This window comes from Cherax quadricarinatus, chromosome 81 (genome assembly GCF_038502225.1).
Source record: "Cherax quadricarinatus isolate ZL_2023a chromosome 81, ASM3850222v1, whole genome shotgun sequence".
Classification (NCBI taxonomy): domain Eukaryota; kingdom Metazoa; phylum Arthropoda; class Malacostraca; order Decapoda; family Parastacidae; genus Cherax; species Cherax quadricarinatus.
Window position 1 is genome coordinate 9,823,943 of NC_091372.1, and position 17,078 is coordinate 9,841,020.

A 17,078-nucleotide genomic window follows, 5' to 3' on the forward strand; every position below is an offset into this window, starting at 1 on the left:
TCAAATATCTCCTCACCTCCAAGCTACAAATATCCCCTCCCCTCCAAGCTACAAATATCCCCGCCCCTCCAAGCTACAAATATCCCCGCCCCTCCAAGCTACAAATATCCCCTCCAAGCTACAAATATCCCCGCCCCTCCAAGCTACAAATATCCCCGCCCCTCCAAGCTACAAATATCCCCGCCCCTCCAAGCTACAAATATCCCCGCCCCTCCAAGCTACAAATATCCCGCCCCTCCAAGCTACAAATATCCCCGCCCATTCAAGCTACAAATATCCCCTCCCCTCCAAGCTACAAATATCCCCGCCCCTCCAAGCTACAAATATCCCGCTACCCCCGCCCCTCCAAGCTACAAATATCCCCTCCCCTCCAAGCTACAAATATACCCTCTCCTCCAAGCTACAAATATCCCCGCCCCTCCAAGCTACAAATATCCCCTCCCCTCCAAGCTACAAATATACCCTACCCTCAAAGCTACAAATATCCCCTCCACTCCAAGCTACAAATATCCCCGCCCCTCCAAGCTACAAATATCCCCGCCCCTCCAAGCTACAAATATCCCCTAACCTCCAAGCTACAAATATCACCGCCCCTCCAAGCTACAAATATCCCCTCCCCTCCAAGCTACAAATATCCCCTCCCCTCCAAGCTACAAATATACCCTCCCCTCCAAGCTACAAATATACCTGCCCCTCCAAGCTACAAATATCATCTCCCCTCGAAGCTACAAATATCCCTGCCCCTCCAAGCTACATATAACTCCTCCCCTCCAAGCCCCCCTCCCCTCCAAGCTACAAATATCCCCGCCCCTCCAAGCTATATCCCCTCCCCTCCAAGCTACAAATATCCCCTCCCATCCAAGCTACAAATATCCCCTCCAAGCTACAAATATCCCCTCCCCTCCAAGCTACAAATATCCTCGCCCCTCCAAGCTACAAATATCCCCGCCCCTCCAAGCTACAAATAACCCCGCCCCTCCAAGCTACAAATATCCCCTCCCCTCCAAGCTACAAATATCCCCGCCGCTCCAAGCTACAAATATCTCCTCCCCTCCAAGCTACAAATATCCCCTCCCCTCCAAGCTACAAATATCCCCTCCCCTCCAAGCTACAAATATCCCCTCCCCTCCAAGCTACAAATATCCCCTCCCCTCCAAGCTACAAATATCCCCTCCCCTCCAAGCTACAAATATCCCCTCCCCTCCAAGCTACAAATATCCTCTCCCCTCCAAGCTACAAATAAGCTACCCCCTCCCCTCCAAGCTACAAATATCCCCTCCCCTCCAAGCTACCCCCTCCCCTCCAAGCTACAAATATCCCCTCCCCTCCAAGCTACAAATATCCCTGCCCCTCCAAGCTACAAATATCCCCTCCCCTCCAAGCTACAAATATCCCCTGAACCCCTCCAAGCTACAAACGAAATTATTTACAAACATTATCTCTCAGTCCACAGGGGATTCGAACCTGCAAACTCAGCAGGTTGTGGATACAGTACACAGTACTTTTATCCATAACTCTTGCATTGTGGATAAAGTACTGTGTAGTCTGATGCAGAGTTTGCAGGTTCGAATCCTGCTGTGGACTGATATTGTTTATATTTCAGTATACATACATTGAGACTATTTGCGTATATAGACCGAGGGATGTACACCTAGTGTACGTACTATGTGGGAAATTATCCATTCTTCTTGATTCGCCGGTACTCTCCCGGTCCGGGTCTTTTACAGATGGTGACCCGACCTTGGCTCCCTGTCTGGGGAGTGTCTGGAACCTATGTCTACCATGGGAGGAGGTACAAGTACCTCCTTGTTACGACTTTGATGCCGTAAAATATAATGTTCCTGGCTCCTAAAGGCTGCTAACACTGCTGTCTAGGGGTTATAAAATTACTCTGAAAGCACAGCGAACCTTGGGCCAGCATGTACTCTACAAATTAAGAAACATGACTGCAAATAATGCTGTATAAGGAAGGACACGAAAACTCGCCTATACAAAAATATAGTAGTATATAATATTAATAATAAATAATAAACTTACATACAACTTACAATCTACTCCAGAAAGCCACCACACTCCAGTTTACATTAGCTCACTACTACTGAGTCAGTAAATGAACATTTATGAACAGGGAGGCTCCCTGACACCCCCCCCCTTTCTGCAGGCTACATAGCCTACAGTGGAAACGTTAAACACACTGCAAAACACAGGCCTCCCATACTAGGACTTTACAAATAAACATGAGAACACTTAAACACAAACACCACCGGACTTGTACTGAACTTAACACGCCTCTGCTCCTGTCCTGGCCACTGACTGACAGGAATTAAACACGTTCGTTTTCAGTATGCTACACGGAAAATGACATTATATATGGAGCGTTATTTTATATATAAATATTTTTTTGTAGCACACCGCCTAACACTCCTCTTCTGGAAACAACTCTCCCCAGGCCTAGCCTCATTCCCCTCCCTTATAGGGCTCCTAGGCCTCTGATCCGCCATCTTCCCCGCCCCAAGGGGCTTGTGGGAATGGCAGTCTTGTGAGCTGCAGGTGGTAGCAAGCTCTGGCTCTGGCACCTCCCCGCCCTAGGAGGGCTGGTGGTAGTGGTGTCCCGTTTTAAATTACCCATTATAAGAACAATACCAATAGGATCCGTTCCTGACGACTCTCAGTTCAACCACAATTGAAATAACAAACATCCAGCTCACCACCAACACTGTCCAAGGCCACCTGGCGTGCTGAGTAACCTCACTTCTTAAGGTTACCACGAGAAAGTTTGATATTAGATTGTAAGATTTTTAAGAGAGCAAGAAGGGGTTAAATTTCTATGAGTGAGGGGGGTGAATTTAGTACACGAAGTGTTTTTTTTTATTTTATCAGGAATTCAATATTTAATGGAGGTTAGGTAAGGTTTGTCAGGAAACAGGGCAAGTGTTTCCTGACGCGGGTTTTAGTCATATGATGATCCCCCGTTAGAGCTTTTGGTCATCTGACTGAGACCTTCCACTGGCGTAGCGGTCCACCCCTTTAATAATGTAATAGTTAGTATTATTGTATTTACAATAAAATACTTGAAAAACTTACATAAATATCCGGAGTCTAGGTGAAAAAAAATATATGTGATTCCACATTGTCGTAATTTTTAATCACTCCGAATTTAAGCCACCACTCCCACGAGCCCTTCTAGGGCGGGGATGGTGCCAGAGCCAGAGCTTGTTACCACCTGCAGCTCACACGACTGCTACTTCAACGAGCCCCCTGGGGCGGAGCAGATGGCAGACCAGAGGTCTAGCTTCTTCCTACGAGCCCCGCGAGGGCGGGGAATGTGGCTAGGCCTGGGGACAGTTGGTCCCGCAGCTGAGGAGGTACTTGTACCTCCTCCCATGGCAGACATAGGTCTCAGACACTCCCAGCCAAGGCCGGGTCACAATCTGGAAAAGACCCGGAGAGGGAGAGTACCAGCGAATCAAGGATAACAACAATTAATCACTAATAACATCCTGAGTGTTAAGAAAGAGTAACATTGAGTGTAAACAGAACTGAGGACTTCCATGGTCTTACGCTGTGGGAACGGATGTCTTCTGAGTGTTCCACGCTTCTAAGTAATAATATCACAGGACATAATATACCCAGAGAATCCTGTGGTATTCAGAATTTTATTTGATGTGCCCAATGGAAATAAGTCACTTTGACTTTTTTGAGTTAACCTAGGAATTCTATCCACATGCTGCTATGTATGTTAATTTATGTATACTTGTAATTATTTAATAACGTACTTTCCTGTCCTAATCTAATGGTTATACATTTTTTATCAACACATCGGCCGTTTCTCACCTAGGCAGGGTGGCCCCAAAATAAAGAAACTTTCACCATCATTCACTCCATCACTGTCTTGCCAGAAGGGTGCTTTACACTACAATTATAAAACTGCAACATTAACACCCCTCCTTCAGAGTGCAGACACTGTACTTCCCATCTCCAGGACTCAAGTCCGGCCTGCCGGTTTCCCTGAATCCATTCATAAATGTCACCTTGCTTACACTCCAACAGCACGTCAAGTCCTAAAATCCATTTGTCTCCATTCACTCCTAACACGCTCACTCATGCTTGCTGGAAGTCCAAGCCCCTCGCACACAAAACCTCCCTTACCCCCTCCCTTCAAACTTTCCTAGGCCATACAACACACCCATATAAGAGTGTTGGTATAACTATACTCTCATACATTCTCCTCTTTGCTTCCATGGATAAAGTTCTTTGTCTCCATAAACTCCTCAGTTCACCACTCACCGTTTTTCCCCTTGTCAGTTCGATAATTCACCTCATCTTTCCTGGACCCATCTGCTGACACGTCCACTCCCAAATATCTGAATACATTCACCTCCTCCATACTCTCTCCCTCCAATCTGATATCCAATATTTTGTTACCTAATTTTTTTTTTTGTTTTTCTCATCGCCTTACTCTTTCCTATAATCACTTTTAATTTCCTTCTTTTACATACCGTACCTAACTCATCCACCAACCTCTGCAATTTCTTCAGAATCTCCCAAGAGCACAGTGTCATCATCAAAGAGCAACTCTGACAACTTCCACTTTGTGTTAGATTCTTTATCTTTTAACCCCACACCTCTTGCCAACACCCGAGCATTTACTTCTCTTACAACTCCATCTATATATATATATATATATATATATATATATATATATATATATATATATATATATATATATATATATATATGCAGGACAAGCCACAGGGGGGTACCCCCCATGGCTTGTCCTGCATAGTTAAGATCACCCGTCTGCGCTTGTTTGCATAACATATATATATATATATATATATATATATATATATATATATATATATATATATATATATATATAATGTATATATATATATATATATATATATATATATATATATATATATATGTCGTGCCGAATATGTAAAACTGGCCAATTAGCAAGAACTCATTTAAAATTAAGTCCTTTCGAAAATTTTCTCTTATACGTTTAAAGATATATATTTTTAATTAATGTTAATGTAAAAAATTTTAATTTTGCACCAAAAGTATCTTAGAAAACTTACCTAACCTTATTTTAACAAGAGCAATTTATTTTAGCCTAACCCAACTAAATATATTTTAGATTTGTTTACAATAATTTAATACTAAACAAACACAGTGAAATATATTTTTCTCGTTAGGTTCAGAATGATTTTGGCGAAATTATTGCATACACAAATTTTCACTTGTCCTATATGGCAAGATGAACGTTGCTATTTAAGCCAAGATAGCAAATTCTGCCTATTCGGCACGACATTATATATATATATATATATATATATATATATATATATATATATATATATATATATATATATATATATATATATATATATATATATATATATATATATATATATATAATATATATATACATTATATATTATATATATAATATATTATATATATAATATTTAATATATATATATATATATATATATATATATATATATATATATATATATATATATATATATATATATATTATATATATATATATATTATGGAGTCATGTGTGGTGAGGTCAGCAACCAGTGAGAGTTGCCTGTTCATGCATGGCGTTGTAGGGCAGGACCAATCTTTCGAGGACACCAAATACATGAAAACTCTCACGGTTCTATGCTACTGTGTTGGACAGGGTGATCAAGGCTGCCTCGAGACAGTGACGTTTCTGCAGTTCACGCTCCTATCAGCAACATCTCGCTTCCTTCCTCTTAAGTAATTTTCCATGTGAGGTGAGGTGAACCACACTAGGTCTAACCAGGTTGCCTCTGTTGCATATTTGCTTTTCCTCAGTTGCTGAGATATGTACCTGTATGCTTCACCCGAATACATATTGGAACGCACACCTAAAGATGTGGAAAGAAACCAGGGTGTTCCTGAAGTGTCATGCAAGGCAGTGTGTTCCTGAAGGAGACTTGTAAACCAGGGTGTTCCTAAAGGAGATTTACAACCCAGGTTGTTCCTGAATGAAATTTACAAACCAGGTTATAAGTGATGGAGATTTACAAACCAGGTTGTTCCTGAAGGAGAGTCTTACTAAGTCGTCACTTCCTCAAAAATCATTCTTTTTAATAATCTTCGGCGGCCACATTCCACAATGACTTATCATCAGTATTATTTTCATTATTCCATATTAAAAATAATAAGCTCTTATTCTCTGAATCATTTATCTACACACACACAGTGTCTGACACATGATGCAATGTACTGTATGAAAACTGAAACTATAATCTACAAATGTATCAAAATACAATATAAAATAGCTTTGAAGGTAGTTTTACAAAATTATTATTGGTAATATTATATTCGTATTGGTACTGCTGTTGTAATTATGTTTGGGAAGCACCAAACCAGTTTTGTGTGTTAAGTGCTTGGACAATGTGATGTAATGAGGTTTTATCTAAAGATTAAAGCAATAATAAACCAATTCTCTGGTTTAGGAGCGCTTCACCAACCTTGAGAGGTGTTGTGGGTTTGAGATGAGTGGTTCGTTGGTGTGTTAATGGAGTGTTGTCGTGCTTGAGTTTTGCTTATCTGGGAAGGGTAAGTCCCAGATGCTGGAGGCAGTGAGAGAAGCGGAGATGTCTGGGATTTCCACAAGAGGCTGGCAACACTGACAATACCAGGTTTGTGTGTGTGTGTATACTCACCTATTTGTGGTTGCATGGGTATATTCATAACTCCTGGCCCCATCTCTTCGCTGGTCGCTACTAGGTCCACTCTCTCTCCATGCTCCATGAGCCTTATCGTACCTCTTCTTAGAGCTATGTATGGATCCTGCCTCCACTACATCACTCTCTAGATTGTTCCACTTCCTGACAGCTCTATAACTAAAGAAATGCTTCCTAACGTCCCTGTGACTCATCTGAGTTTTCAACATCCAGTTGTGACCCCTTGTTGCTGTGACCCCTCTCTGGAACATTATGTCCCTATCCATCTTGCGTGCGTGCGTGTGTGTGTACACTCACCTAATTGTACTCACCTAATTGTGGTTGCAGGGGTCGAGTCTCAGCTCCTGGCCCCACCTCTTCACTGATCGCTACTGGGTCCTCTCTCTCTCTGCTTCCTGAGCTTTGTCATACCTCTTCTTAAAACTATGTATGGTTCCTGCATCCACTACTTCACTTGCTAGGCTATTCCACTTCCTGACGACTCTATGACTGAAGGAATACTTCCTAACGTCCCTGTGACTCGTCTGAGTCTTCAGCTTCCAGTTGTGACCCCTTGTTTCTGTGTCCCCTCTCTGGAACATCCTGTCTCTGTCCACCTTGTCTATTCCCCGCAGTATCTTGTATGTCGTTATCATGTCTACCCTGACCCTTCTGTCCTCCAGTGTTGTCAGTCCGATTTCCCTCAACCTTTCCTCGTACATTCCCCACGGCAGTAATGGTGTTGACACAGACGTACCTACGGCAGTAATGGTGTTGACACAGACGTACCCACGGCAGTAATGGTGTTGACACAGACGTACCCACGGCAGTAATGGTGTTGACACAGACGTACCCACGGCAGTAATGGTGTTGACACAGACGTACCCACGGCAGTAATGGTGTTGACACAGACGTACCCACGGCAGTAATGGTGTTGACACAGACGTACCCACGGCAGTAATGGTGTTGACACAGACGTACCCACGGCAGTAATGGTGTTGACACAGACGTACCCACGGCAGTAATGGTGTTGACACAGACGTACCCACGGCAGTAATGGTGTTGACACAGACGTACCCACGGCAGTAATGGTGTTGACACAGACGTACCCACGGCAGTAATGGTGTTGACACAGACGTACCCACGGCAGTAATGGTGTTGACACAGACGTACCCACGGCAGTAATGGTGTTGACACAGACGTACCCACGGCAGTAATGGTGTTGACACAGACGTACCCACGGCAGTAATGGTGTTGACACAGACGTACCCACGGCAGTAATGGTGTTGACACAGACGTACCCACGGCAGTAATGGTGTTGACACAGACGTACCCACGGCAGTAATGGTGTTGACACAGACGTACCCACGGCAGTAATGGTGTTGACACAGACGTACCCACGGCAGTAATGGTGTTGACACAGACGTACCTACGGCAGTAATGGTGTTGACACAGACGTACCCACGGCAGTAATGGTGTTGACACAGACGTACCCACGGCAGTAATGGTGTTGACACAGACGTACCCACGGCAGTAATGGTGTTGACACAGACGTACCCACGGCAGTAATGGTGTTGACACAGACGTACCCACGGCAGTAATGGTGTTGACACAGACGTACCCACGGCAGTAATGGTGTTGACACAGACGTACCCACGGCAGTAATGGTGTTGACACAGACGTACCCACGGCAGTAATGGTGTTGACACAGACGTACCCACGGCAGTAATGGTGTTGACACAGACGTACCCACGGCAGTAATGGTGTTGACACAGACGTACCCACGGCAGTAATGGTGTTGACACAGACGTACCCACGGCAGTAATGGTGTTGACACAGACGTACCTACGGCAGTAATGGTGTTGACACAGACGTACCTACGGCAGTAATGGTGTTGACACAGACGTACCCACGGCAGTAATGGTGTTGACACAGACGTACCCACGGCAGTAATGGTGTTGACACAGACGTACCCACGGCAGTAATGGTGTTGACACAGACGTACCCACGGCAGTAATGGTGTTGACACAGACGTACCCACGGCAGTAATGGTGTTGACACAGACGTACCCACGGCAGTAATGGTGTTGACACAGACGTACCCACGGCAGTAATGGTGTTGACACAGACGTACCCACGGCAGTAATGGTGTTGACACAGACGTACCCACGGCAGTAATGGTGTTGACACAGACGTATCCACGGCAGTAATGGTGTTGACACAGACGTACCCACGGCAGTAATGGTGTTGACACAGACGTACCCACGGCAGTAATGGTGTTGACACAGACGTACCCACGGCAGTAATGGTGTTGACACAGACGTACCCACGGCAGTAATGGTGTTGACACAGACGTACCCACGGCAGTAATGGTGTTGACACAGACGTACCCACGGCAGTAATGGTGTTGACACAGACGTACCCACGGCAGTAATGGTGTTGACACAGACGTACCCACGGCAGTAATGGTGTTGACACAGACATATCCACGGCAGTAATGGTGTTGACACAGACGTACCCACGGCAGTAATGGTGTTGACACAGACGTACCCACGGCAGTAATGGTGTTGACACAGACGTACCCACGGCAGTAATGGTGTTGACACAGACGTACCCACGGCAGTAATGGTGTTGACACAGACGTACCCACGGCAGTAATGGTGTTGACACAGACGTACCCACGGCAGTAATGGTGTTGACACAGACGTACCCACGGCAGTAATGGTGTTGACACAGACGTACCCACGGCAGTAATGGTGTTGACACAGACGTACCCACGGCAGTAATGGTGTTGACACAGACGTACCCACGGCAGTAATGGTGTTGACACAGACGTACCCACGGCAGTAATGGTGTTGACACAGACGTACCCACGGCAGTAATGGTGTTGACACAGACGTACCCACGGCAGTAATGGTGTTGACACAGACGTACCCACGGCAGTAATGGTGTTGACACAGACGTACCCACGGCAGTAATGGTGTTGACACAGACGTACCCACGGCAGTAATGGTGTTGACACAGACGTACCCACGGCAGTAATGGTGTTGACACAGACGTACCCACGGCAGTAATGGTGTTGACACAGAGGTCATGACAGAGGTCATGACAGGTGTTTTCATTTATCCCTGAAATAATTTCATTTTCTATAATCATACATTTAAGAACACAGGAACGAAGAAATACTGCAGTAGGCCTATTGGCCCATGCTAGGCAGGTCTAGCTCACACCCACTCATTATGTCTCCAAATTATATATAAACCTACCCAAAGTTCTTGCCTCAGCGACTCTTCTCTTCTCTGTAAACTCTAGAGACTACTGTGCATAAAAATCCCAGGAGATCAGTAGTTTGAGATACTCAAACCAGCCTGTCTGGCACCAACAATTATTTCACAGTCAAAGTCACTTAGATCACATTTCCTCAGTCTGATGTTCAGTCTAACCAACAACTGAACCTCTTCACTAAGTATGCATGCTTTTAATCACTGAGGTGCTGTCCTTTGATTGGCCGATTAGATATTTGCATTAACGAAAATGGGTACAGGGGTACCTAATCAAATAGCCACTGAGCACATATTCTCAATGTTTATTCCCGTTTTTCGTTTGTACACTTCGTTCATCTTACCCCTAATTCTATGTCATTTCAAAGAATGCAAGTTAAGTTAAGTAATTAGGTACAGGTACACATAAGCACAGTTAACAATGTAAATTACCTAGGATAAACCCCCCCAAAAAGGTCAAAGTGACTTGTTTTCATTGGAATCCTATTTTCGTGGGAAAAGTTTCAACCCTTCTCTGTATATTTTCTCTCTGAGTGTTATTACTAATAAAAATCATTATTGCTAAAGTTTGTTTTAATTAAGCATTGTGTAAGTAAATGACAGCAATATACTTAAGTGTAAAGTTTAGTTGAAAGAGAAGAATCGTGATAACTTCTCCGGGAAACGTGGTAAATGTCTCAGAAAGGACTGGGAACCTCAGCTCTAGATCCTCCACCAATTATCCTATCTTTGAATTAAGAGAATGTTCGTATGGGTGTGTGAGAGAGAGTACGGTATATAAGGGCTACTCCCACGGCTGTTTTTCACTCAGTCATCACGACACAGCGATAAAGTCTGCGTATCAGGAGGTCTAACTTATTTCCATTGTTAAGGATACTAACACCCAGGTACCTATTTGCTGCTAGGTGAACAGGACAACAGGTATGTTTCCACCCGCCGGGAATCGAACCCGGGCCCTCCGTGTGTGAAGCGGGAGCTATATATATATATATATATATATATATATATATATATATATATATATATATATATATATATATATATATATATATATATATATATATATATATATATATATATATATATATATATATATATATATATATATATATTTATATATATATATATATATATATATATATATATATATATATATATATATATATATATATATATATATATACCGAGGAATGAATGTATTTTGGTGGATATACACCGAGAGTTTATTTTAATCTCTATTTTAAGGATTTAAATGTCTTAAAGTGGTGGCGTACAAGTAACTGTGTGTGCAAGACAAGCCAAAGGGGATGGAAATCTTCAGCTCAAGATCTTTCACACGTCTCCAGGCGTCATCAGGAGCTATGCAATGTTGCAAGAGAAGCAACAGGTTAAATGAGAGGAACCAGTTTCCCCTGATCATTTCTGTGAGGAACTGGCTGCCGTCACCACGCTAATTTGAGAAAACTTCCTCTCATTCTTCCTGTTGCTAGTCTTGCAACATTGCATAGCTCCTGATGACGCACAGAGACGTGTAAAAGACGTTGAGCTGAAGATTTCCATCCCCGTGGCTTGTCTTGCATTAAGATTGATGTCTGAAATTGTATTGCATTGTGAGTACTAACAAAATCGTAACAACACTTTACGACCCATTACCTGATTTACAAACGAGTAGTCGTTAAGCAATGACATATAGTAACTAGATACTCCACTGTAACGTCAGGTAACTTTATCATAGAAACGTTTCGCCCACTATGGGATTTATGAATGTAATCAATGGCTTGATAATTTCCCTAAAGGGCGGAAAGTTTCTATAATAAACGTAAAATTCCATAAATCAGAAAGATATTTGTAAGTAAAAATATCTCTGTAAACATATCGTCTTTCTAAATACCTCTCGGATAATGTTATCGTTGACACACTCGTCCTGACGCTACAGAAGCGCCTCTTTTATACCTATGTTGATATTATATAATCTCTTTCTCGTAACAGGTTTTGTGTTGGAAGTGAAGATGATGATTTTACGTACGTCTCTCCTGCTGGTGGCGGTGCTGGTGCTTCAGGCAGAGGCTACAACCCCACCTGCTCAGTTTTCAGGTGGGTTCTTGATTTATACTACTACTAATAATAATATAACTATCTTTATTTCTGCCAGTACATGTACAAGGTATACAGACCATAGCTGACATCAATGACATACTACTATATAGAAAGTCATGAGTGGATGTGGGTGGGTGTGAGTTGGACCTTGTTATGCTGAGCATTTCCTGCAAATTAGGTCAGTAGGCCTTTGTCCCGAGATGTGAGCATTTCCCGCAAATTAGGTCAGTTTTGTCCCGAGATGCGACCCACACCAGTCCACTAACACCCAGGTACCCATTTTAGTGATAGGTGAACATAGACAACCGGTGTAGGGAAACACGCCCAATGCTTCAACCCTCGCCGGGAATTCAACCCGGACGCTTGCCGTGTGAAGCGAGAGCTTTTGCCACCAGGCCACGGGCCACCGTGGGAAAAGGAATAGTGATCCCCCTTTGAAGGTTAATCATATTAGTGTTTATTTTCATTATGCTAGGTTCTCTTGTCGCTTTGGTGACTGTTTACTCTTAATGTTTACTGTGATTAAGGGTTATATTTAATATTTAGTTTTAAGATGGTGGATCTGTATGCTAGAAGGGAAGTCTGGTCAAATGACAGACCTATCATCGATACAAGTCGTCCCTGCTCACCTAGCGGTAAATACGTAGCTGGGTGTTAGTCTCCTTACATCTGCTGCCTCTGCTCACCTAGCACCTAGTAAATAACTACCTGGGTGATGGTCAACTAAACTGGTAGGGGATCATACAGCTCCTGGGAAATGGGATGTGCCAGGCGCCCATATGCTGCAGCAGTTATTTGGTTGATGTGCACATCAGGAGATGTGCTCGGTATTATACTCACCCCAAGATCCTTTTTCTTGAGTGAGGTTTGCAGTCTTTGGCCACCTAGCCTGTATTCTGTCTGCGATCTCCTTTCACCTCCTCCAATCTTCATGACTTTGCATTTAGTGTTGTTAAACTCCAGGAGCCAGTTGTTGGACTAGGGTTGCAACCTGTCGAGATCCTTTGTAGTCTCACCTGATCCTCATCCACTTAAATTCTCCGTTTTAGCTTCACATCGTCTACAAACACACACACCTCTGAATCCATCCCTTCTGTCATGTCATTCACATATACGAGAAACAGCACCAGCCTAGGACCGACACTTGTGATACTCCGCTCGTCACAGCCGCCCACTCTGACATCTCGTCTCGTACCATCACTTGTTGTTTCCTTCCTGTCAGGTATTCTCTGATATATTGCAGTGCCTTTCCTGTTAGTCCTGTCTGCTCCTCCAGCTTTTGCACTAATCTCTTGTGCGGAACTGTGTCGAAAGCCTTCTTGCAATCCAAGAAAATGCAGTCTACGCATCCCTCTCTGTCTCTCTCTCTCTCTCTCTCTCCCCTGTCTTCTGTCACCTTGTCGTAAAACTCCAGTAGGATTGTGATGTAGGATTTCTCCTCTCTGAAACTGTGCTAGTTATCGCACATAATCTCAATCCTTTATAGGTGTTCTGCCAGTCTTTTCCTGTTAAGCTTCTCCATGACTTTACATACTATGCATGTCGATGACACTGGTCTGTAGTTTAATGTCACCTGTCTGTCTCCTTTCTTAAAGATTGGATCTACATTTGCAGTCTTCCATACCTCAGGTAGTTACCCTGTATCGACAGATATGTTGAAGATGACTTAAGAAATCGTAATGACACGATTGCAAATAAACCATACCCCCGGCCGGGATTGAACCCGCGGTCATAGAGTCTCAAAACTCCAGCCCGTCGCGCTAGCCACTAGACCAGCTAGCTGGTCTAGTGGCTAGCGCGACGGGCTGGAGTTTTGAGACTCTATGACCGCGGGTTCAATCCCGGCCGGGGGTATGGTTTATGTTGAAGATTGCTGTTAGTGTCACACACAGTGCCTCTCTTCCCTCTCCCAGGACCCACGGAGAGATGTCTGGTCCCACCGCCTTTGAGGTATCTAGCTCACTTAGCAGCCTCTTCAACTCCTCTGTTGTATATAGTGTGTCCAGCACTTGTTGCTGTACCCTTCCATCCCAGTTTGCTGGAGTCCTTTCTGTCTTCACTGAAAACACTTCCTTGCATCTCGTGTTGAGTTCTTCGCATACTACTTCGTCGTTTCTTGTGATCTCCCCTCCTTCCTCAGTTTGATTACGTGATCCTTGTCTGTTGTTTTCCTGCTGATGTGGCTATACAACAGCTTTGGATCAGATTTGGCTTTCGATGCTATATTGTTCCCATATTACCGCTGGGACTCCGTCCTCGTCAACGCGTATTCATTTCTGGCACTTTGGCTAATCTCCTTATTTTCCTGGATCATTTTTCTTCTATACTTGTTCCATTCTCCAGCACACTTACTTTTGGACTTTCTTTAGGCGAATCATCGGTGAGCTCTAAACCCTTAGGATTATACAGCGCATGTGGAGGGGAATGGAAGGTTTTCAGGCTTAATTCAGGGAACGGAGCACAGATCTAATTCCTTAGATCAAGAGCCCCTCACCAGCGTCAGGAACCTCCCTTGAGGGGTTTAGGTGATCCGAAGGCTCGTTCTGGTCTTCCTATTGTTTCTGTTGCCCTTGGGTACGAGCCTCTCCTCGGTCTCCTTGTATTTTTGATTGTTTGTGTGTGCGTGTGTACTCTGAAAGCTGAATTTAATCACACTACTTACAAAAGTGTCTTTGGCTGGTGGTGTACAGGTGATATGCAGCCTTAATGGTCCTCGCGTATTGTCTAACTTGATAAAAGTCTACTCAAAGCCAAACGTTGACCCAATAAAATCTTATTCTCCATTTTTATTGCTCTCGTGTAGTTGACAGAGTTCTGCCCTATTAAACCAACCAGTTTAATCCCTCCAGGAAGATTATGTGGAAGATACTGTGGAAGAACCCTCAGTCCAGTGTGTGGCAGTGATGGAGTCACCTATTACAACTATTGCATGTATGAGAACGCCAGATGTATCCACCCTGGACTCACCATTCTGTACATGGGATATTGTCCAGGTGGTAAGATATCAACTTTCTGTATCAAGTTATATTGAGAGAATATTTTTTTTTTACTTTGTAACAGTTCTTAAGACGACGTAGGAGAAAATGAATGTGTGTGTTAAATGACTATAATTATGAATATTGTAAGTCGGAATCAGTTGAATGGATCAATTCACAACAGTCTCGTTAAACTGATATTGAAGCGATTTTTATTCTCTCCTTATTCATTCTGTGGAAGATAGCATATGGCAAGACAAATTATACTTTTTTCTATCATATTTTTTAGAATATTCACTTAAAAAGTGATCCCGAGACTCCTGTGACCACAGGTAATGGTATAACCCGTCAACTAGGTAGAGCGGCCATTGGCAAATAAAAAGCCTTTTAATGAAAAACTCATTTGGATTCAAATCCACAGTTGACTTCTGGTATATTTTCAACAAGACATCTCGACATATCACATAGATTATACTCTCTTAAAAGGTTCAAGCATTGTCTATACATTCCTTTAATATCCTTGGTTTACCTGGAGTTTACCTGGAGAGAGTTCCGGGGGTCAATGTCCCAGCGGCCCGGTCTGTGACCAGGCCTCATGGTGGATCAGGGCCTGATCAACCAGGCTGTCACTGCTGACTGCACGCAATCCAACGTACGAGCCGACTTCAGGTGCTTGTCCAGCGCCTGCTTGAAGACAGTCAGAGGTTTATTGGTAATCCCCCTTATATATGCTGGGAGGCAGTTGAACAGTCTTGGGCCCCTGACGCTTATTGAGTTGTCTCTTAACGTGCTAGTGACACCCCTGCTTTTCATTGGGGGATATTGCATCGTCTGCCAAGTCTTGCTTTCGTAGTGAGTGATTTTCGTTTGCAAGTTCGGTGAATGTTAAGGTTACAAGTCGTGGCTTGCCACCTCGATACTTGGGTCGCATCTACACTGGCTAACTCCCCGGTCAGGAACTACTGTTATTGACCGAGTGAGCAGCGTAAGGTAGCTGATAGTTACATTACTCACGACACTCCCAAATATAATCCTATTGGGCCCAGATTGTTTTAATTTTTAACATTACCCGTATTGACGTTCGGTTTAAAGAAAAAGGCGAACAATACACAAATAAGTAATGATTATTTGCGTATTTTATGTGTCCTCGGGTAACTTATATTTTCCTCAGGTGCTGGAATTATTGGTGAGGAGCCTTAGTCTTGTGGGCTGGGTGGAGCTTCCAGTGGAGGGGGACTCGCAGACTCTTGATCAACTAGTCACGACAGCTACAAGATAGAAGCTTTACGGTACGGTCATCGTGACAGTATTATCTGTCAGTCGTCCTCATGACAGCCTTACATATACGACAGCACTGGCGACGACAACTGCTGAACAGGACTTATGTAATCAACATGATCTTCCACGTCTCTGCTGAGTTATCAAATAACTCATATTACTATTGGCTTCAGACATTTTTCTGAATTCATATACTTTATCACTGGTTACTCTTATATATTTAACTCTCATTTCATAATCTCTTCAGTTAATGTTAAATTTTTCTGTATTTAATAAAGATGTATAATTACGATTGTTTATATCCCCCATCTGATTCACTTTATTTGTACTATTTTCCTTCGTAGAGGAAAGATAATGATTTGCTTTAGTTATCTTCGTCAGTCTCATAAGACAATTCAGTATCGCAGACACAGTGTATGGGCGCCTACGTGAAGCAGGAGGATGTATCCCCATACCCTGGAGCACCTGGCTTGTGGTAAATGCTTTAATTTCATTTCATTTGGGTCTAGCTGTGTGCCAAAATTACCATGTACATTGATGCAAAGTGCGCAGTTCGGATGCTGTTCTGCAGTGAGATGTATATATATATACACACACACACACATCAGCCGTCTCCCACCAAGGCAGGGTGGCCCGAAAAAGAAAAACTTTCATCATTCACTCCATCACTGTCTTGCCAGAAGGGTGCTTTACACTACAGTTATAAAACTGCAACATTAACACCCCTCCTTC

General features: G+C 43.3%; 1 protein-coding gene across 1 annotated transcript in view; it reads right to left on the reverse strand.

Annotated features, from left to right (window-relative positions):
* LOC128699843 (uncharacterized) overlaps positions 1-6,819 on the reverse strand; it is a 31,699-nt gene extending 24,880 nt beyond the window's left edge. The window contains exon 1 of the transcript XR_011394248.1: positions 6,522-6,819. The gene's annotated coding sequence lies outside the window, so the exon portion shown is untranslated. The remainder of the gene's footprint in view (positions 1-6,521) is intronic.
* Between the last annotated feature and the right edge of the window lie 10,259 nt (positions 6,820-17,078).